The 23,721-nt window shown below is 37.0% G+C and overlaps 1 protein-coding gene across 5 annotated transcripts in view; it reads left to right on the forward strand.

Annotated features, from left to right (window-relative positions):
• LOC138716370 (sialin-like) overlaps positions 1-23,721 on the forward strand; it is a 211,494-nt gene that overhangs the window by 127,679 nt on the left and 60,094 nt on the right. The window contains exon 1 of one of the 5 annotated variants that reach the window (XM_069849391.1): positions 655-744. The exons of 2 other annotated variants lie outside the window; for them this stretch is intronic. The gene's annotated coding sequence lies outside the window, so the exon portion shown is untranslated. Of the gene's footprint in view, positions 1-654; positions 745-12,361; positions 12,678-23,721 lie in introns of those variants that run through there. 2 more of the 5 variants (XM_069849392.1, XM_069849387.1) reach the window with 2 other exon arrangements.

The following is a 23,721-nucleotide window of genomic DNA, read 5'->3' on the forward strand; positions in this document are numbered from 1 at the left end:
AGTTAGTGCTAATAATTTCATGTGGTCAAACAAAATATATTTTTAGGTTAGGTCTCATGAATCATTTGTTTACTCAAACCAATGAATTTCATATTGCCAGACAAATACCTAACATGTTGATCCCTTTATCGTATAGTTTGCCTACGAAAATATGTTACTAATTATTGAATTATTTAGAATAACCTTGCAACATAAAGGCAAAGTACGGTAAGTAAATAAGTCATTCAGTACGCAGGATCGTGTGATGTGTGGTAACAGTTGGCAACACTGACAATACGGTAATATTTGCTGTTCAGGAAGATGGCAGAGCTAGCCGTCGAAAGCTTGGAAGCTAATCTCGAACTCACCTGGCTGAGAACCCGAGAAGAGTTATTCTGTTCAGGAATTGTTCTTACCTGATTCTCACTATAGAACATTTTTAACGTACAAGCGAGTTCAAAAGTGGCATGATAAACTGGGGCATTTATACGTAATTATTACGTGTAAATCAATAATCTGCATGAAGTAGAGACATGGGATTTCCGAGAAAGAGATTGTGATGTCAAGGCATGGGAATTCCACTGAATGTTCACTCGTGAGGGATAGTGCTCCCCAGAGCGCTGCAGTTATTTCACCTCGCACCACATACGCCACAAGATGATCGCATCAAGAGACGACTGATCGACCGTTTCGTTGTGAGTGGATAGTGTTATTGCATATCTCGACTGAATTGAAGGTCTAAAGTCAAGATGGCGCTTATATTACGTGAGTTGCAACATTTGTTTCACATATCAACGGGTATTCGTATATAATTAGCCTTGGACCTTAGCTATAAACACAAGCGAAAGCGATTATCACGAAAAAGAGTTATTGTTTGATAACCATTTACTCCATGTTTGGTGATAAAAGTTTAACCGATTTTGTATTCTGAATTTAAAAATATACAGAGTGGAAGGGAACCTATTGCATTAATTCACAGTGGTGATAGATGAAGTCAATACGAACTAGTTTTGTCAAATAAGCTTTTTGATACGTCAAATAGTTTTGAGAATACGAAATGTAACGTGTTGCAAAGCTGCAACCAACCTTGAGCTCATTGCTCTGCAGTAGGGTTGAGTTAAACTGCATCCATCCACTCCGCAAGATTTTAAGAAGAGAATGTAAACAAAAACGTCTCGACAGATACATTTCGAAGTAATTGCTATACATTCGTAACACTAAACACATTACTTAACATTACTGTAAACTTAATTTCTTTTCTAAAATAACTAATTTTTTATTTCTTAAAAAAACTTAAATGGAGAAATGGTAGAGAGTTTTACCGCTGTATTATGTTCACTAATGAGTCGCAATTCACACGGGATGGCATTAATAACGTACATAAATCGGTAGATATTAACCCTAAATCTACGGAGAAAACCAATTTTCAACATCGCTTTAGTGTAATCTGTGTGGTGTTCTGTATGATCAGCTGATAGGACCATTCATTTTACCCGGAAACTTAAATGGTGACATGTATCTACACTTCCTACAAAACGAATTGCCATAATTACTAGGCGACATTCCTCTTGCAACGAGACTTCGTATGCATTTCCAATTTGATGGGGTACCTGCTCATTTCACCCTCGCTGTGAGAGATCATCTAAACCAATATCTCCCATCCTTTGGATTGGTCGCGGAGGTCCTCATTCCTGGCCAGTCAGGTCCCCAGATTTGACACTCCTTGATTACTGCTTATGGAGATGGATGAAGGATCTTGTGTACCGGATTAAAGTAAACACACGTGAATAATTAATTGTGCGCATTATTGACGCCCCAGCAATAATCAGGAATGGTCCTGATAAGTTAAGGAATGCGACGCGCGCGATTCATAAGCGTGCAACCAAGTGTGTGGAGGTAGAAGGAGAACCGTTTGAAAATCTCTTGTAAAACTAGGAGTTTATGAGCAGAATGAAGTTTACAACAAGTAAGCAGTTACAAGAGTGGAAACTGAACCCAGTTTTTGTTTTCTATAGTGATATTATTAAATTTCACCTCTGCTTTCATATTTTCAGTAACCTGTAGCGATGTAGACCTAACTATAAGTCGGGCTCTATGTTTTTATTTACATTTGTTGCTCCATTTGACCTAAGTAAGGCCCTTCCTAAATGACGGTAACACTTCGTGAATCACCATGTATATTTTACTCTATAATTGAAGCTGGTCCTTTCCTGCAGGTGAAATCGATTAATTCAGTCTACGACACACACTTTTCACATTAACTTTTTATTCTATGATGTACTAATCTAACCTAACGAAGATTTTATCCAATGTTGTTTATTTGGTACTTTTTTATATAGGTTGGCTATATAATCTTTTAGTTCCCACAGATTTTTCGTGATATGCTCTGGTCCTGGTACACTGGCAATTTCTCGAAGAAAGTGGTCATAAATTTCCAAAACGTCCATGGCATCCCGACTTGGTGGCAGTGGTTTTCGGTCAACCATTCATTTTTTTTCTTTTCTTGTTCTTCGTTGTGATTTGCTTCCACATTACTAACATAGCTGCTCTATATCTTGGTCCCCACCTGGTGGAAGAGTATCGTCGGCTTCAACAAATTCATTGATTGTGGAGCGGATTCTAAGTTTGCCCATGAATGTTGGACAAAGCATCAGGGCTCACTCTTGCACTATCGTTATCTTCTTCTTCTTCTTCATCTTGTGCAGTTTCAATCGCACTTCCACTGAACCCAGCCTTCCTAAAGCAATTGGCAGTGGTTTCCTGGCTGATTGAGTTCCATGCCTGAGCAAGCATTGGCTTTGTCTCAAATATTGATAATTTATATTTATTTTGTCTTGGCTGGAATTCAGTCTCTGTAGCAAATTCAAAACAAAGCTCTTGCAATACTTTCGTTTAAAAACTTTAATGAGAACCACGAAAATTAATTAATTCTTTTAATTGAAGGAAACTTGTTAAAATTTGTTGCGTACTATTATTTCCTTACTTCTTAGACAGGAATTCTTTCAAATGTAAAATATTAAAAGGGCTAAATATATCAATCATATTATAGGTAATTTTGGTACAAAATTGTACTGACATCTTATGCGGAAATACGTTTAAGTGGTTCTGTCTGTCTGTCTCTCTGACTGTCTGTCTAATCTAATTTAAACTGTCTGTCTGTTCTAATCTAATCTGTCTGTTCTAATCTACCTGTCTGTTCTAATCTTATCTATCTATCTATCTATCTATCTATCTATCTATCTATCTATCTATCTATCTATCTATCTATCTATCTATCTATCTATCTATCTATCTATCTATCTATCTATCTATCTGTTCTAATCTAATCTAATCTAATCTGTCTGTTATAATCTGTCTGCTCTAATCTAATCTTATCTCTATCTATCTATCTATCTATCTATCTATCTATCTATCTATCTATCTATCTATCTATCTATCTATCTATCTATCTATCTATCTATCTATCTATCTATCTATCTATCTGTTCTAATCTAATCTAATCTGTCTGTTATAATCTGTCTGCTCTAATCTAATCTTATCTCTATCTATCTATCTATCTATCTATCTATCTATCTATCTATCTATCTATCTATCTATCTATCTATCTATCTATCTATCTATCTATCTATCTATCTATCTATCTATCTATCTATCTTCTCTCTGTTCTAATCTAATCTATCTGTCTGTCTGTCTGTCTGCCTGCCTGCCTGCCTGCCTGCCTGCCTGCCTGCCTATCTGTCTGTCTGTTCATTTGTTTATTTTAGCGAAGTTAAGGCCCTCAGGTCTTCTCTTCCACTGAGCCAGAAACAAAAGAATACAGTAATGTAATAATATCGACTTCATAGTCAAGGAATTTCGCTTAAAACTGAAATTCGTTCTCCGACGAGAAAGCCTATTAACTATAGTAGCCTTTCGAAAGGCAGGCGGTGTGTTGCAGAACTGTGACTGTACAAAATGCAAGTAATGAAATGATACAGCATCTTGTGTGTTGCATTAGTTAGTACGTCAGCTTGCAAAATGTTTAGTTGAGTTACGGTACTAAGTCCATTTTTAATCTCTAGTACAAGCGGAATATCTAACATACACCGATAATGCTTGTGGCTGGTAATTCAGTGGGCCCAGGTGCGAATCGTGAGACAGGAGTAGATACAATGCATGTCTGCTGATAGGAACAGGGTGTGTGTATCTTGTTTGCCCAACAGACCTACATTATCTCGAACAAATGGCCTTGCGCTGCTGTTTCGTTTCCTTGCTTACAGGACTGGTGCCTGAGAAAGGTTGGGGGGGAAGATGATTTCCGTTCCGGCAATGTTGTGCAATCTTATTCGCGAAGCAATGATTCACTCTTTTAAACTTTTTGTGTCTACTGGCTTCGTTAACATTGATTATTAGGGTGCGAGTCTATAAATAGAATGTCACGCATGCGCACATGTCGATATGGAGGTATTTTAACAGAGTGAAGCAAAACGTAGTTTCTTTTATTTTTTTTTATTTATAATATTATTTAATATTAAGGTGTAAATAATAATAATAATAATAATAATAATAATAATAATAATAATAATAATTATTATTATTATTATTTTTATTTTAGTAGGCTATTTTACGACGCTTTATCAACAACTTTGGTTATTTAGCGTCTGAATGAGATGAAGGTGATAATGCCGGTGAAATGAGTCCGGGGTCCAACTTCGTAAGTTACCCAGCATTTGCTCGTATTGGGTTGAGGGAAAACCCCGGAAAAACCTCAACCAGGTAACTTGCCCTGACCGGGAATCGAACCCGGGCCACCTGGTTTCGCGGCTAGACGTGCTAACCGTTACTCCACAGGCGTGGACAATAATAATAATAATAATAATGATATATGATATGATATGATATGATATGATATGATATGATATGATATGATATATTTATTTATTTGAAAGTACATAGACATTATGCCCATAAAAGCACCTTCTTAACATTTTTGTCTTACAAGGAAAATAGTTAATAATGTAAAACAAATTTATATTTGCAGCAAAATATTATAACATACACGACGAGTAAACTGAATAATCTGAATATATTGAATATAATGTAGGAGAAAAGTAGCTTCATAATTAACCCAATTTGCATAATTGTGTTTCCTAAATATATCATTTGTTCCTGAATATATAATCAATATCTTTGAAATTATTTAACTTATTATATAGGGACAACATTCTGATTGATCACCTCTATGGTGTAGGAGTCAGCATGCTGGTCTCTTACGCAGAGGGCCCGGGTTCGATTCCCGGTCGGGTTGAATTTCCTGATTGAGGTTCTTCAGGTTTTTCCTCAACCGTAAGGCAAATGCCAGGAAATTCGGGCCACGGCATCCCTCAATATCACCGGCCTCATTTATTACCGAAAACATATTCAGAACAAATCAGTAATACATATACAGACGCCATCTAGTTCACAACGATAGAACCAGTCTCAACAATAGTACACAGGCCTTCGGATTTCAACCAAAGATTAACTCGCGATATGACCAAAGATGTTAAAGCGAGTATAAACAACAGCGAGGAGAAAAAATTCTGATGAGGGGTGAATTTTTACGACTGTCTTTGATCTAGGAATATGGAAAAGTACTTTTTTACGTGATTTATCGAATGGAGCATAAAAAATAATTAATTTCAATATATCTGAAGAATCGATTTTGTTTGTGAGTGTTCTCCTGAGAATACTGGTCTCCTATGTTGGAGGGATTTCATATTAATAGTGAGTGCAGTGTTAGTGTTCGAATAGGGCAAGAGTTTTTAAACAGTTTCAAATACATGAATATTAAAAATGTATTCTGAATAATTTCAACTACATGTTGTTGATATATGATATGATATGATATGATATGATATGATATGATATGATATGATATGATATATGATATGATATGATATGATATGATATGATATGATATGATATGATATGATATGATATGATATGATATGATATGATATGATTTATTTATTTATTATCTTCAGCGTCCAATGATAGTGGTGACCCTTCATCTATACTAATAATAAATTTGTAGCCGAAATTTTTCTGGTAATTTTCGATTTTCCAAAAATAATTGGTCCTAACATATATAATTAACCAACCTGAAACCGAAAATCGCTTTTTTGAAATTTTTGTTTGTATGTCTGTCTGTATGTTTGTTACTTTTTCACGCGATAATGGCTGAACCGATTTATATGAAAATTGGAATATAAATTAAGTTCGTTGTAACTTAGATTTTAGGCTATATGGCATTCAAAATACTTTAAATATGAGGGGGCCTGAATTAAATAAATCGAAATATCTCGCTTATTATTGATTTTTGTGAAAAATGTTACATAACAAAAGTTTCTTTGAAAATGATTTCCGATAAGTTTTATTCTTTACAAAATTTTGATAGGACTGATATTTAATGAGATAAATGAGTTTTAAAATTAAAATAACGCCATCTAAGACGGTGCAATGAATTAAGAACAAATGACTTCGTCTATAAGGGGCCTTGGACAACAACAATCGAAACAGGAGCCTTGGACATCAACAATCGAAAGCTATTAAATATAGCCTACAGAAAATTTGATAGGTTATTTTGTACATTCGTTTTCTGTATTTCTTAAAATAATATTTATGTACACTCATTTTAATCTCAGAGAATTAACGAACAACGAGAGTGTATTGATTTAGTATGCAGTAATAGTACGTTAGCTTAGCAATCCATTATTTTATAATTCAAATTTTAACTATGCTAAATTGAATCGTGTTAAAATACATAAAATATATATGCAATAAATGCAATGCAAAAAAAATTGGGTAATGAGCGAAGCAGATTATCTTGCGCTGTTGTAAAAGTTGTTCCTTGGATCAAACGTCCTATTTTAATTATGTAATTACTTTATATTTATTTCTAACAGGTGCAGCGGAGCGCACGGGTACGGCTAGTATAATAATAATAATAATAATAATAATAATAATAATAATAATAATAATAATAATGCTGCAAATATGAAGGACAAACTCAAGTGCGGCTCGCGACAGGATCATCTTGGTTGTCTGCGCATGCGCGGACTTCATTAATAAAAACCTAAACTAACAAAACCTAACCTTCGTACATGCAAGATGTGTAACCAGAGCACAAAGGGAACTTCTTGATTTCATCTGGAATGTACACGCGAAAATAAATTCAGATAAGGATCACGCTGGCATTGCATGAGAGGTCCGCGCATGCACCACAGCCGAACTGTTCCTGTCGCGAGCCTCTTATACTCAACAGCTCTTCTCGTTTGAGTAAGAGTCTGTGCTGTTTTGAGCTGCTTTGAAAAATGTCGCACGAAAACATCTTTTCGCCACGTTCGCCTCTCACAGGATTTGGTCATGAACTTTACTGTCCTTAAGGAACGAGTTACCGAAGCTCAGTTGATGGGAGCAAAATTGTAATATGGAATAACATTTCAAGTCATAAAGGATTACAAACAAGAATTCTGCATGAACAAAGAGCATAATTTGGAAGTAAAAACACCAGTTAAACTTCAAAAAAAGGAAAGGCTACATACATATTACAACCCTGCAAAATTCTTTTTTTAAAGGAAAACCTGCAGAAACTGTCCAATCGCACTGACTCATGCAAAACTAAAGGACATATGTGAATTATTGTCATATGTTTCTTTATCATTGGAGCAGGTTTTTTATTATTACCATCGACGCCCAAATTCACGGAACGCAGGAACAAGAACAAGAGAATGACAACAGTGACGACGACATCATTGACTGTGAATAAGTACATAATTTTATTTTATTTTTTTTTGTAATAGAAGAATATTTTTTTAAGGGAAAAAGTGTGTTGTAGCTCCATAATTTGTTCATTAGAGACACTGAGTTCTTGAAAATGTGAAATACAAAAATTAGAACATGATTCAGTGGTACATTTGTTTTAATAAATAATATTTCAATCTGAAAAAGTACATAATCTGTGTAAGCTCTTTTTTGTTGAATTCGCCCGAATGAAATAATTTCAAATGCATTTTCCTCAAAACTTACCCCATTGTAATCGCGACGCGACGTCTCAATTGTAAAATAAACTTTACATCTGACTTTGCTAGAAGGGGGGAGCACGAATATACGCACTATAGGATTATAGATAAATTATAACCCACTTGAAAGGTTGGCACCTCTGCATATAGTCTATTAAAATTATGTTTTATTTTTGACGGCGCTCGCAACTGCCGAGGTTTATCAGTGTCGCCGATATGCCGAAATTTTGTTCCGCAGGAGTTCTTTTACATGCCAGTAAATCTACTGACATGAGCCTTAAGCACGCTTAAATGCCATCGATCTGGGCCGGGATCGAACCCGCAACCTCGGGCATATCAGGCCACCACACTATCGACTGCGCCACATAAGCCAACTCTGCACATATTATGTTCATTCATTTATATTTATCTACTCAAGGGTAGGTCTTTCACTACAATCCCAGCATTCTCCAAACTTCCCTATTTTCTGCCTTCCTCTTTGTCTCCTCATATGATCCATATATATTCTTCTGTCCCGAACTCTTTTCCCGTTCACCATTCCTTCCAGTGCATCCTTCATTGGGCAGTTTCTTCTCAGCCAGTGACCCAACCAATTCCTTTTTCTCTTTCTGATCACTTTCAGCATCATTCTTTCTTCAGCCGCCCTTTCCAACACAGGTTCATTTCTTACTCTGTCTGCCCATTTCACACGCTCCATTCTTCTCTCTATCCACATTTCAAATGCTTCTAGTCGCTTCTCTTCACTTCGTCGTAATGTCCATGTTTCTGCCCCCATACAATGCCACACTCCACACAAACCACTTCACTAGTCTCTTCCTTAGTTCGTTTTCCAGAGGTCCGCAGAAGATGTTCCTTTTTCTATTAAAAGCTTCCTTTGCCATTTCTATCCTCCTTTTGACTTCCTGGGCATTTCTCCAAAAATTTGTACTGTCACATTTTGGTACAACTGATTTTTTTAGTAGGTTATTTTACGACGCTGTATCAACATCAGGTTATTTAGCGTCTGAATGAGATGAAGGTGATAATGCCGGTGAAATGAGTCCGGGGTCCAGCACCGAAAGTTACCCAGCATACAACCGATTTTAAAAAGCGCTTCCAAACACAGTGGTTTGGTATGGACCATGATGATAAGAGATATGGATCATTATTTCCTAATATCGCGGGTGCTCGTGTAAAGGGGGTTAAATATGAATTGGCTAAACTGGAATAAGTACAGATTTAAACTATCCACAATTGAAGAGTCCACTGCAAGAATGATGGATGTCATTTGGAATATATTTTTCAGGAGAAGCAATTGAAAGTTTGAAATGCTTAGCGCTCAAAGCTTAACTGTGATTTTCCGATCATTACTGGACAATGACTATCAGTGTTAATGCCATATAACTCTTTATGTACATTCTATATGTCTTAAACTATGCATTGACAGTCTTGGTTCATTTTCGACAAGAAAGTGACATCCATCATTCTTGCAGTGGGCTCTTCAATTACTTTTCTCTTGTGTTAAAGAGGTTAAGTTATTTTTTCATTTATGATGCAGTTACAGTTCTCCATAGTTTGTGACAAAGGGGTTTTATTCAGTACCAAAGGAGAGATGTTTATACCTTACAAGCCATCGGCGTGGCTCAGTCGGTTAAGGCGCTTGCCAACCGGTCTGAAGTTGCGCTCGAGCGCAGGTTCGATCCTCGCTTGGGCTGATTATCTGGTTGGGTTTTTTCGAGGTTTTCCCCAACCGTAAGGTGAATACCAGGTAATATATGGCGAATACTCGGCCTAATCTCGCCAAATACCAACTTGCTATCACCAATTTCATCGGCGCTAAATAACCTAGTAGTTGATACAGCGTCGTTAAATAACCAACTAAAAAAAATATAGATAAACACAATATAATATTTGTTACTCAGTCAAATGACAAATCAATGTAAAATAATGACTTATATTATATGGTCATTAAGTTTTATATACATGAGCTACAAATTGCAAACGTTTTCGCCCATTCAGGTATCTTCAGGCTCATGTATATAAAACTTTTTATTTTACATTGATTTGTCATTTGACTGAGTAACAAATATTATATTGTGTTTATCTATATTAATTGACAATCTGAATATTTCCAACATGCTTTCTAAGTTAAAAAAAATATAAACTTACCTTACAATTTGACTTAACCCCCTTTACACGATCACCCGCGATATGATTAAAATTTAAGATTATGACTTTATTACATCTTCTTCTTCTACTTCTTCTTCTTCTGCCTGACAAGTGTTAGGGCACAAGGCCTGTTACGGTCTCACATAAAATTTTCACGCCCTCTCTTAGTAGGACGACCCATAGATCTTTGGCCATGTGGTACATAATCATAAATTGCCTTTGGGAGTCTACTGTTACTCATTCTTTCCAAATGATGTTTCCAATTAGACTGATATTGAACAATGTAGGCCTAATCTAAAACTGGTTGAGTTTTTAGTTCCTTTAAAATTCCACAATCTTTTCAGAACCCATTTAGTATAGCCCGCTGTTCTTCGCATGAGTCCACACCTGTGGAGTAACGGTTAGCGCGTCTGGCCGCGAAACCAGTTGGCCCGGGTTCGATTTCCGGTCAGGGCAAGTTACCTGGTTGAGGTTTTTTCCGGGGGTTTCCCTCAACCTAATATGAGCAAATGCTGGGTAACTTTCTGTGCTGGACCCCGGATTCATTTCACCGGCATTATCACCTTCATCTCATTCAGACGCTAAATAACCTAAGATGTTGATAAAGCGTCGTAAAATATCCTACTAAAGTCTTCGCATGAATCGCATTTTACAAGCCGTTATTCTGCTTTTATCTGCTTTCCTCAGTTTCCATGCTTCGCTGCCACAGCTGAGCATCGGTCGTGCCAATGTGTTGTAGGGACGTATGCGGGTGTGTTTCTGAACCAAGGATGGTTTCATCACACTATTTATAATGCCCATAGCTCTTGTGTATTTATTAATTTTCTGTGATATGTCCAATTCTTCAAAAACGGAAAGATTGTAACCTAAATATGGGAAACTATTACATCTTTCTAATATTTTATTATCGAGACAAATTTTACTTTGTATTGGGTATTTCCCACAGAATGCCATAATTTTTGTTTTATCTGTTGAAATTTCCATATTGTATGTGGCTGCTACTTGCTGCAAATTATATATTGATGTTTGGAGGTAGTCTTCTGAAAGTGCTAATAATACCAAATCATCTGCAAAGAGAATTGAATCCAATTTAAGGTGTCTGTTAATTTGTATATATCCATGGAGAGTTTGCTTCCACTCTTTAATTATTTGGTTCATATAAATAATAAAGAGAATGGGTGATAATCCACATCCTTGTCTTACACCAGTTATTACATATTCTATACACTACTGGGTGTTCATTTCAAAGTGTGTCATGACGTCACTGTTGTTGGGTCCCCGATTTGAAGCGAGTTTCAGCTTATATGTTAGAGAAGTTTCCTATTATTTAAGGCGTTCTTCAATCTGGACTTGAGAACGTGTACGGTATAACTTGAACGTCGTAGCAACAGATGGCTGTCTGTACGGTCTGTGTGCTACCATAACCTCTTTCGAACTGTGTTTTGCGCCGGCAAGTCGTACGCAGGGTATTTGTTATCATCGGTTGCGTACGTTAACATTCCACAACACAAATCAAATGCTCCGTGTCCATGTTGACCGTCGAAGTTAATGTCAACAAATACGTAAGTAATCGTCTTAACCCTCTCACCATATTCTGACAGTACGTATTTCCAAACAGTTCACATTCCTGCCACTACCGGCGTTACCGTACGTACCAACGAGTTAGAAAGAGAAGGTACGTACTCTTTAGAATGAACGCCGTACTTGCTAGGCAACTTCTCTGCCTCATAGGTTATACACCTCTGCGGAAGTGTAGGAAGATTGAATTCTCTAGGCTCATCGGCTAGCCACATGACGGTATACAGCGAGCCATGACACACTTTGAACTGAACATCCAGTATAATTTACGCAAATTTTTTTTTTTTTTTTCACATTACGTTAACATGGCATAGGTTTTCTTTCCGAGAACTGCGACCCACGATTTTCTTTTTATGTCTGCTATTGTAACTGCATAAACAAATACGAAATTGGATGAATGAATAGCCCTATAATATAATGTAAACTGAAATCGACAGTCGTGTATGAATGGACAGGGTAGCGAGTTCTGCATTCGTAGCGCATGTAGTAAAGCGAATCGATCGGAAATGCACCACCTTGTCCAAGGTTTGGCTCGTGAGTAGCTACGTCACGTTTGGCCACTGGCCAGTGACACTGCACGTTTTCCTAGCTTGAGCTCGTGCTCGTCGATTCCGCCGCCCGCCACAGTTAGTCTGCGGTCGACCACTAGAACGGACTGTACGATAGCAGTCTCATGGCTGTGATCCGCAAATTCAGACTTTTTCGTCATACGTGTGTCCGAGGAGGAACTCTTATGAAACTTGTATTGTGATAGTGAATATGACTTTGCAAATGCGTAGCTGTAGACATTAGCTAAATCAGCGTTTCTTGTAATCGTAATATTTCGTGACGGTTCAAATCTGTGTGTGTATGTGGAAGATTAAGCGTTAATGCAGAAAAGGCAGAAGATTGTTTAGCCTGGGTACACGCGATCGAACCTCAAACATACCGGTAAGTGAAACAAATCACGTGTCATTTGTAGAAAGCACATGTCAGCAGTTTTTGTCATCGTTCCATTCGTGGTTACGTAATGATACAGATGTGGTGTTATAAATAAAATTACGCAAAGATAAAGTTGTTAGTCTAGTTCAAGCTTGTCGGACGCTCGTTCTTCCAACATGTGCCGTGCATTATGCAATGTGTGTGTGTGTTTTTTCCCCTATATTCGCTTTCTTACAGCATAATTATTATGCTTCATTGTTTTAAAAATCGCTGCAAATGTAATACGTTTTCCAACCACTCAGCAGTTATGTTGAAACGTGTTATTATAAATAAACATTCCGGAACATTTTTCTCTCTCTGTTTTATACATGGTTGCATGAGAAAGCGGAAATGCACTTTTCATATTGTGTGTTCGTTGTATTTTCTGGTTATTGAGGTAAATTATGCATAGCTTTCGTCATGGATTGTTGCAAAACGAAATAACTCTGATTATTGCAGCAATTAGCATACCGGTACACTTTTGTTGAACAGGTTTATAAAGGCGTAATTATATTTCCGTTTTCCATTTTGAAAGAAAGGCCTACAGTAATTGAAAAGAAGGTAGGCCTAATTATTTAGCCCGTCATGGTTCTACATATAGGTGATACCCCAAAAAGTGTTTTTTTTTTTTTCGTAGACATTCTTAGCGCGGGCTTCCGGTGGATGATCAGCGAACTAACGTTTTTCGTATTCATAAATCAATGTTAGCGATATGATATGATATGAATCCTGTACAAATAACCAGTCTATAGCCGGGGCTAGTTTAGCACGCTCGTAGCGCGGGCTAGCGAAATGTCTATGAATAGTACCCTAATTTTTTATTTTTTGAGTATATTTGTAGAATAAGTGGCGGAAAGACTGTTGAAATTATATTTGATTGTTTTTACAGTGTGTTTAACTTATTTCGGGTAATTTCCGAGAAGACGCCTGTGTTTTATAAGGTATGTGACAAGTTTAGTGGGTTAGTTGAGGGGATATCTAAGGGCCATATTCATAGACATTCTTAAAGCGGGCTGCTGGTGGATGATCAGCGAACTAACGTTTTTCCTATTCATAAATCAGTGTTAATGATATGATATGATATGAATCCTGTACAATTAACCAGTCGATAGCCGGGGATAGTTTAGCACGCTCGTAGCGCGGGCTAGCGAAATGTCTAGGCATAGCACATGACGTGATTTCAATGGTTTAAGATCATTGAAATCTTTTCACAAGTTTCTCAGTCTCACGTCACTTTATATATCCCCTCAAACAACCCACTAACCATGTCGCATACCTTGTCACATACCGGCGTCTTCTCAGAAATTAGCCAAAATAATTATTTCAATAGTTCTTCCACAGTTCTAAATCTTTTTCTCTGCTAAATTTTGAAAGTCAGACATTATTAAAAATTTATATCGTTTCTGATAAAAAAAATCTGCCTGGAAAGCACCATGAGTCGGAAATATTGAAAAGTTTACACTTCTATCCGTCGAGCAGTCCGTGGCTAGGAGGCGAAACATCTAAGAAGTCGGGGTCAAAGCATGAGGGAACCAATTTTAAAGTTGTACATTTTTTTTCTAATGCCACCAGGTTTCTTTCGACATCTCTGGTCTCCTCTCCTGGCAGTGGCTAAGGTGTAACCCACTTCTCAGGTTGGGGCGAATGGAAGATGGAGTTACATTACCCCGATGATATAATAGGATGATCATACTTATGTGGTGCCAGGACAGGTTTTAAATCTGAACTTAACCTAGATTCCAGACCAAGAATAATTTCTTATTAAGGAGAAATTCCTGTGCTGTAACTGGGAATTGAACTCGAGCCCTCATTAACTATAGCCAGAAGCTCTGACAACTATACCATGAAATAACATAAAATTTAAGTACCGGTACCATACAGATAAATTCTAAATGTCTATTTTATACACATACGAATTGTATTTAAAGTTACGTATTTCTAATATGCGTGGTATAGAAATTTATTCAGGTAGCCTATAAAATATGTAAGGATTCACTTTGTACAGTAGAACTGAAAGTTTTCCAGAGGCTCTAAGTCTCTACTTACGCCACTTACTTTGCTATGGATGAAGAAAATTATTGCTTTAGTTTGGCTGTGGAGTGTGTAGATTTTCAAAGCAAGCTTTCAGTGTAAAGGGGCCTTTCCTCCACTTTGACCATTTTATAGTATGACAGTGAAGTTCAGATGATGTGACCTGACGACAGACCGGCGACGTTCCGATTATGTAATAGAATTACGTACAATACATACGTATATACATAAATTGAGATGCGGAATGTGGTTGGCTATCTCATTCATAGTGATGTTCCGACTAATCGCGGTGCTTGTTAATATGTCAGTGTCATGTAACGTAGATAATGTAGTAGACCTTTGATCAGTGTTCGCTCATTCATATCCCTGGGTTGCCCCATTCTGTATCTATTTTAATTCATGCGTGTGCGTTATTCAAAACTTCTCAGTCTAAATAACTAATTATTCAAATTGAATTCAATTTAAACAAAAAAACACGTCGATTTAGATATTGAGGGGGAAGTCTGAAACCAGGCTTAATTGCATTCTAGATTTTATCCCCCGCCCCCCACTTTGAAATTTCAAATGGCACTCCTATACTTTTATACTTAAATATGAAAGAGTTTTCAATTGTTTTTACAATGGCAACCTTTAACAGGGTTTTAATATGCCAACATTGTTCCATCACAATCTAGTATACAGTCACGATACAGTGTTGCCAAGTCAGCGGTTTTTTAGCTAAATCTGGTGTGTTTAGGACTATGGTCAGCTACAGAATTTTACCGTCAGCGGTTAGCTATTTATTCGGCGTTTTTTTTTTTTCTGTAAAGATATAATTTTTTATAGGCTATGTAGGTACTTGCGGACAATGTTAGTTAATCATAAACTAGAGTTTAGTATGATATTAACACACTTTTTGATTGTGCGAGTATACGATACCAACAAGATTTGGTGCAATCACGTCCATTTCCTGCCTCATCCATTGTTGTTGTACAGTAGTGGCAAAAAAAAAAACTGACCGACCCTTGTAGCTGATTTCAGAGCCTTGTTCACTCCAGAGCACGATAGACTGGTAACTAAGACTTTCGTGGTTCGAATTCTGCCTGGGAAGGAAACTTTTTTTTGTTCCTTATTCAAATTTATTCCCAATACTTTTCGATTGCAGCGAGATTTTACTACTTAATTAACTTATTATTCCCAGAACATAAATTTTACCAGCAATCGAAATGTTCACATTGCTTAAAATTTTCGAGTTAATCGTGAGTTTTGAAATTTAATAAAAACCGTTCTATTACGTAACATTTATGCTGATTAAACAAGTTTTAAATTCATAAAAATGAAAAGAATGTCATAATCTTTGTATTTATTATTGGCATTACTGTCGATTATTATTATTATTATTATTATTATTATTATTATTATTATTATTATTATTATTATTATCCGGACTGACGCTGTCTTGTTTCTTTTTTCTGGCCTAGCGTAAGAGTCATTCCACTTCAAACCTATGAATATTTCATATTGCTGTCTCCAGTTTTTTTTTTCGGGTACTTTTAACTCTAAAATAAATTTTATCCCTGTATATCTAGAAATCTAATTTCGGCAGATAATATTACATTACGAAATTTTCGAAAAATCATTTGTATCAATTCCTTGGATCTATCTATATCCGGTTCTAATCATTCATATTATTTAATCTTGGACTCAGATGAAAAGTAAAAATCCCAGAGAAATAATGAGATATTTTACATATCAGGATTTGTGTCTTGTCCCCTTCATTCACTGGACCCCTTAATTTAAGACTTGTTTTTTTATTTTTTTTTTGTTTTATGGTTTATTTAATGACGCTCGCAAATGCGAGGTTATATCAGCTCGCCGGTGTGCCGGAATTTTGTCCCACAGCAGTTCTTATACATGCGAGTAAATCTACTGACATGAGCCTGTCGCATTTAAGCACACTTAAATGCCATCGACCTGGACCGGGATCGAACACACAATCTTGAGCACAGAGGGCCAGCGTTATACCAACTGCGCTACCCAGGCCGACAGAAGAGACTTATATTTTTAAGTTATTGACATTATAAACGAACATGCTGAGAATTTATTAATTATATAAAATATGCTTATCTGAATGCATACGTGAACATTGTAAACATTAAACTATTATTGCTGACGTAATTTCTGGCACGAACGGAACCCCGCAACTGGAATACTGCATATCCGCCAGCAGCCACGGATGCATTAGACCAGGGATACAGAGCTGGCGAGAGAGGGGTGGAAAGCATGGAGAAAGCGTTGGTTCCCCGTCCACAGTCCACCCAAAGTTTAGTATATACAGTTGCGAAGCTCAATACTTACTAAATATGCAAACATAGACAGTTGAAATATGCATCCATAGATAGTTGCTAGCCACCAGGATCGCTACTATCGCCTCATCACAGACTCTTTCCCTAGCAGACGATAAAATGTATTGTACTTTTGATATCGTGTTCTTTTGAAAAACTAACACCTTCCTTCCACTATTAAAATACGAAATACATAAGGTTTATATACTATTTTCATAAAGTATATATTATATTTTATAAACTCACCTTCCTGGATCTTTCGGAAGAAGGATAACTCTGACCTCTTTTTCTTAGAATTTATAGTGCTACAAACGTCTCCTTGTCCCATATTATTATTCAAATTATTGTATTTTAGCCATTTACAGTTATTACAACCGATAACGAACATTTCACAGTTTACACAACTTTTCACAACAATGCAAAATACGGCACAGTCAATGCCTTTTCGATCTAGACCAGGCCGTAATATATGTTCGGGTTTTCTATTTCAGTGTATGAAGCTCGGTGAATTATTATATTATAACTTTATTGCGTATGATAGCTAAGTTTTATTTAGTGTAATGTGTCCATAAGTTCCCTTAACTTCTTGTTGCATAATAGCCTATGTTGCAGAAATAATTACAAAACTGTGTTATTTTAATGTGAAGAGAATTTTACATGTTAACATGTTAATCTTTTCGCATCAACATTTTAAGTTTAGAATGGAAGCTATTTTGAGGTTTAATAAAAAAGAATTTATATGTGATTTAAGTAAGTGAAGAGAGTCTTAACTAAATTTCAAAACAGTTTCTCAAAATGTCCTCTCTATTAGGTATGTTCTATCCTAGCTCATATATGTAACAGATAAGTCGGCCTTATACGCTTTGATGTTAACAACTTTTATCAGGTTTACTACGCTGCCATCTAGTTGTTACATAAGGAGTCACGTCATAATTCCCATTTGAATTGCATTAGCGACTGTGCTGCCATCTCGTGTTCGTTTACGGCGGACGGGTGGCGATCCTGGCGGTTGTTCTCTTCAAAGTGCTGCCGATTTTAACATAGCGATGAGTTATTTGTTATATATATGATCTAGGGTTCTATCCACATGTTGCAGCGCTGTACTATAATTCTGGGATACTGTCTGGAGGTCATCCTCACTAATATTACGTGTCCCAAAAGATCAATATTATCACCTTTTCTATAATCTCTACATTGCAGATAGCCTATTCCGGCCTCAGCAAATATTAAAATATATCAATATGCAGATGCAGCTTTCATATCAACTTCGCAAATTCCATACTTTTCTGTAAACAAATTTACCTCTCAGCACTAGAACTAAGGCTTCAGAAATGGAAAATCAAACTCAACGTAGCGAAAATTCAAGCAACAATCTTCACGAAATGTTTTTTTTTTTTAATTATGGTTTATTTAACGACGCTCCCAAATGCAGGGGTTATATCAGCGTCACCCGTGTGCTGGAATTTTGTCCCGCGGGAGTTCTTTTACATGCCAGTAAATCCACTGACATGAGCCTGTCGCATTTAAACACACTTAAATACCATCGACCTGGGCCGGGATCGAACCCGCAACCTCGAGCACAGAAGGCCAGCGCTATACCGACTACGCTATCGAGGTCGACTTCGAGAAAAGTTATTCTAGACCGAACACAAATATTATTCTACTATAGACACCAATCCCATGGACATCAACAGTTAAATATTTTAGGAATTACACCGGATTGTCGACTTACATGGCTACCACATATCAAAACTAAAATAACGAAAGGTCATAGAAGGCTTAATTTATTATACCCACTCCAAGTATTTCAAAATAAAATTCTACGTATTATTCATGGAAGTGGCTGGGATATACGAACAGTTCAACTACATGACGACCTGGAACTAAACACCGTTTCTATATAATCACCAGAAATGTGACAACGAAACTCTATCACAAGGCTTCACAAAACACCAATCCGCTAATACAGTGGTTCCCAACCTTTTTTGACTGACGACACACTTTACTGAACGCCCACGATATCGCGACACGTTTTTATTATTATTATTAATAATAATAATAATAATAATAATAATAATAATAATAATAATAACCAGTACTTTCTTCTGGAGAAAAGGGTAGTGGAACTATGTGTATAATATTTTATAGCGACCGGGGAGATGAAAAGTTAACTGTTCATTGCACGGGAATTTTGTTGTTTTTAACCACCTTTTCGTCCAACTAGGGCTTTCAAGGTCTAAGCCTTTCAATCGGGTTTCGCCAGAACAAAAGCACTGATAACTTCTATGTAGTGTCGGACATCCAGTGTTGTAGATAGGTCGATTTTAACACTCAATAGAAAAGAAAAAGAAACAAGCAGCAACTTGAGTGGCATTAGAAAAAAAAAACAAACAAACGTACCTACCTTTGTGTGTAAAAAATACCAACCTATCTATACTGGATGTCCGATAAAAGATTTGTATTATCGTTTTTGAAATGTCACCTATTTAAATTAATGTGAAGTCTGCGCTTGACGGGTTGTACAGAGTTTCTCTATATGTGGCCTTATGATTGACAGGCCAACACGTAAATCATCTTCAAGATGCAACAGTCTGTTCTTATTTTAGATTTCACTATTTTCATAATAGAAACACGCTGTTTGACACAAATATGAATTTGAAAACGGCAGTATTTAGGAAACACAGTACGTTTTCGTGAACCCTGAAGGGAATTTTCGCTCACATTATTTGAATTAGCACTGCTGTCATCTCTAATCCATAACTTGATTCAGTTTGTCTTTTTCGAATTAAAAATTTGTCCATGACCATGATAAAATCTAAATAAAGTACTTTTGGTAAAAGAAATAGTCGCACTATCACCCGCTCACACATAATACTGAAACTGACCAATATATTCTGACGATTCTAAACTCTGTGTTTTACTAAGTGGGAAAAGTAAACGAATTACTAAGCAGTGTTGCAGTTGTTCACTTTCATTCGAATTTATCGTCAGGCAGAAAAAATTAAACTGAGCACTGTTGCAGGTGTTCACGTTTCATTGGTAAAGTCTGTCTCAAAGTAAAATGTACCATATCAGAGACTTCATTGTAAATATAAAAAATGCGTTGTAAAAACACTTTCTAGATGGCATAAAATTTATTTTTCAATTCCAAAATTCCGCGACACACTCCATGGGGCTGCGTGACACACCAGTGTGTCGCGACAGTGGTTGGGAACCCCTGGCATAAAATACAACATAACCGATATACGGTTAAAGTTAATAGATTATTCTTGATAATGTATTAGGAGTTGACAGCCAGGTGTGGTGTTGGACAGCTGTTTAAATGATAGCTGCCTTGATTCTGTTGTCTTAAATTCAAATACTTATCTAGACGGCAGTGGTTCCAACCAGTTTGAAAATGCGTTCGTGCAGTTGCAATCACGGATGATCTGAAATTAGTTTTCAAACGATCATGCGCAACAGGCGAGGTTGGAACAGTTTGCTAACAGTTTTCACACCATTACAAACTTGCTGTACGAAAAAACCTTGTATTGTTTGAAAGAGAAAGTTTTGTATATTTTTAAACACGAAATAAAACAATCGGGGTTTTCATCCCAAATAACTACCCAGTTTCCGTAACCAAATTTAGAAATATCTGAATAAAATGTCGAAAACACGGTAATGAAAGTTTTTCTGTGTGAAATATCTACAACTTCTGCATGCTTAAGAAATTCAATCTTAATTAGAAATTCCTTTACACATTTTTCCTCTTTTCGAGTCATATTTATATTGCCTTGATAATTTTTCTTCTCCGTAATAATTTTCCCTTTGACAGTAATGCCATAGGTCTAATAGTGGGGTGAAATTATAGCCGGAGAGAGAACCGTTTCCTTGGAGGGAGGCAAAGCAAAACCATAAAATCCCCATACAACGAGGTTATCATTTACCTCCTCCCCCCATTATAGCTTGACTGTGGTTCAGTACAGTATATAGGGTGTTTAAAAAATACGGGGCGTAATTTCAGGTATGTATTTCCCACATGTAGACAATCAAAATAGTTTATTACAACATGTGTCCGGAAATGCTTTATTTCCGAATTATGGCCTTCACAACATTGAAATTCACCGGAACGTTTTTCTTTCCGCAGGTCGTTGACGTCAAAGGAGACATTAAGAGGGCACTCTGACAGTTCATTCCGAGGCGAAGGTTACATTCAGTATTGTGTAGGCGTTAGACTGTGCGACATGTATTCAAATCAAGAGCTGGCAGAGATACACTTCATGTACGGTAAGGCGGACGGCAATGCTGCGCTGGCTCGTCGTTTGTACCAGGAGAGGTACCCACAGCGACAATGTCCAGATCGGAAGACATTTGTACGTCTCCATTACCGTCTGTGCGAGTATAGAAAATTTAACTCTCCTGGTTTGGGAAGGGGACGACCAAGATCTACAACTCCAGAAGTACAGGAGGAGATTCTGGAGGCTGTGAACATGACTCCTTCTATCAGCACACGAAGGGTAGCGTTGTAAGTCAGTGTTCCTCATACGACTGTCTGGAGACTGTTGAAAGAGTATCAATTGTATCCTTATCATTTGCAACGTGTACAGGCCCTGTCACCAGCAGATTACCCTGCATGAGTTAGGTTCTGTCAGTGTTTCTTGCAGCAGTGTGGTGTAAATCCGAACTTTCCTGCCTTAGTATTATTTACAGATGAAGCACAGTTCACACGAGATGGCATAACAAATTTCCACAATCAGCATGTATGGGCGTATGAAAACCCACGTGCAACTATTCCATCTCATCACCAGGTGCGGTTCTCCCTCAACATGTGGGCCGGTATCATTGGTGATCGATTAGTTGGACCCCATGTACATGTAAACAGACTTACGGGGCAGGCGTACACAAACTTCCTGGAAAACACCATACCTCATGTTTTAGAAGACACTCCACTGATCAATTGTCAACACATTCACTTCTTGCATGATGGCGCTCCTGCACACTTCAGTCGTACGTACGGCTCGCCGGTACTTGGATCGAAGGTTTCCTGATCGATGGATAGGTAGAGGTGGCCCAATTGCTTGGCCTCCACGCTCACCTGATCTGAACCCTCTCGATTTCTACTTGTGGGGCCATTTAAAATAATTGGTTTATTCGTCTCCGGTGCCTGATTTGGAATCCCTTCGGAATCGAATTGTGGCATGTTCTGAGGACATACGCAATACTCCTGGAGTTTGGGATCGTGTTCGCAGGTCAATGAGACATCGATGTGAGGTCTGTATTCAAGCAGGAAGTGGACATTTTGAACATCTTCTGTAATGACAACGACCTGCGGAAAGGAAAACGTTCCGGTGAATTTCAATGTTGTGAAGGCCATAACTCGGAAATGAAGCATTTCTGGACACATGTTGTAATGAACTATTTTGATTGTCTACATGTGGGAAATACATACCTGAAATTATGCTCCGTATTTTTTAAACATCCAGTATAGGAATATGACCATTTAATGAAGGTATTTTGGAGGAGCACGTTTCTTACAGTGTTACATTCATATCCACGATGTTTCGGACCGAATTTTATAGGGCTTGAACTGTAGATCTACTATAAATTTTATTATAACAGAGTATAATTTAAAACAATCTTTTTTCTTCTCTCCCCTACAGAAACACACATACATGAATAAAACTACGTAACAGTGCTAACAGAAACTTTTATATCAAGCTTTCCTGGAGATATATGAATTGTAAACTCTAATTATTATTTTATTTAATCTCGTCTTTAAGTTCGCACATTATACCGGGATCACTTTTCTTTTTTCTGCATTCTTGTGCAGTATGTTATTCATATTTCTCCAAGTGACGGCCTGAACACCTGCACATTTCTAACACACGAGTACAGGCTGTCAGAAAAAAAACATTACAGTGCTTCCATTCCTCATGAAGTACTGTGCTCCAACCACGAGAAAGTCTTTGCGGAATGAAACGGAGCGGGGTAATGCTGTGAATTTTTTCTTTATTTGTTCTATATTTATACTTTATAATGGATTTGATCCAATTCTATATCAACACTTATTCTGATTTTTTGGTCACCCAGAAGTATACATTTTGATTCTACCAGGGTTCTTGATGTCATAAGGTCACACACGTGGGTACTCGTATCTCTATTGGCTAGCTCTCACAGCACAAACAATAACATTGTTACACACATATTTATACTACCCTAGTTACAAAATTAGATCACTGTTAATCTCCTGGTCTTTTAATCTCTCCTTATAGGAAATAACATATGCAGGAGAGCGCATGGTTTTTAAACTGACGTTATAACGATATTATTATCTATCTACTTCGCTCCAATAGATGACGCAATAGTAAACACATTCCTTTCACGGTTGATCTCCTGGTTGGAAACAGTATAGAAATTCTTATACATTCAAAAATTTAAAATAAATATTATATTCCAGGCACATGATCTGAAGACGGTAATTCGTAAATTTAAGCACAGAAACTTAAACATAAACAAAAGCAAAAAAAAAAAAAAAGATTTTGAATTCAATATTTTCTAACTTTAAAACTTTAATAAAAAAAGAGTTCAGACAAGTTTGGGGAGGCAGTGCCCCCCCCCCGTGCCCTCCCATAACTCCGCCTATGGGTGAAATCTATAATAGTTGGTACCTCTGATTTAAA

Source organism: Periplaneta americana, chromosome 16 (genome assembly GCF_040183065.1).
Source record: "Periplaneta americana isolate PAMFEO1 chromosome 16, P.americana_PAMFEO1_priV1, whole genome shotgun sequence".
Classification (NCBI taxonomy): domain Eukaryota; kingdom Metazoa; phylum Arthropoda; class Insecta; order Blattodea; family Blattidae; genus Periplaneta; species Periplaneta americana.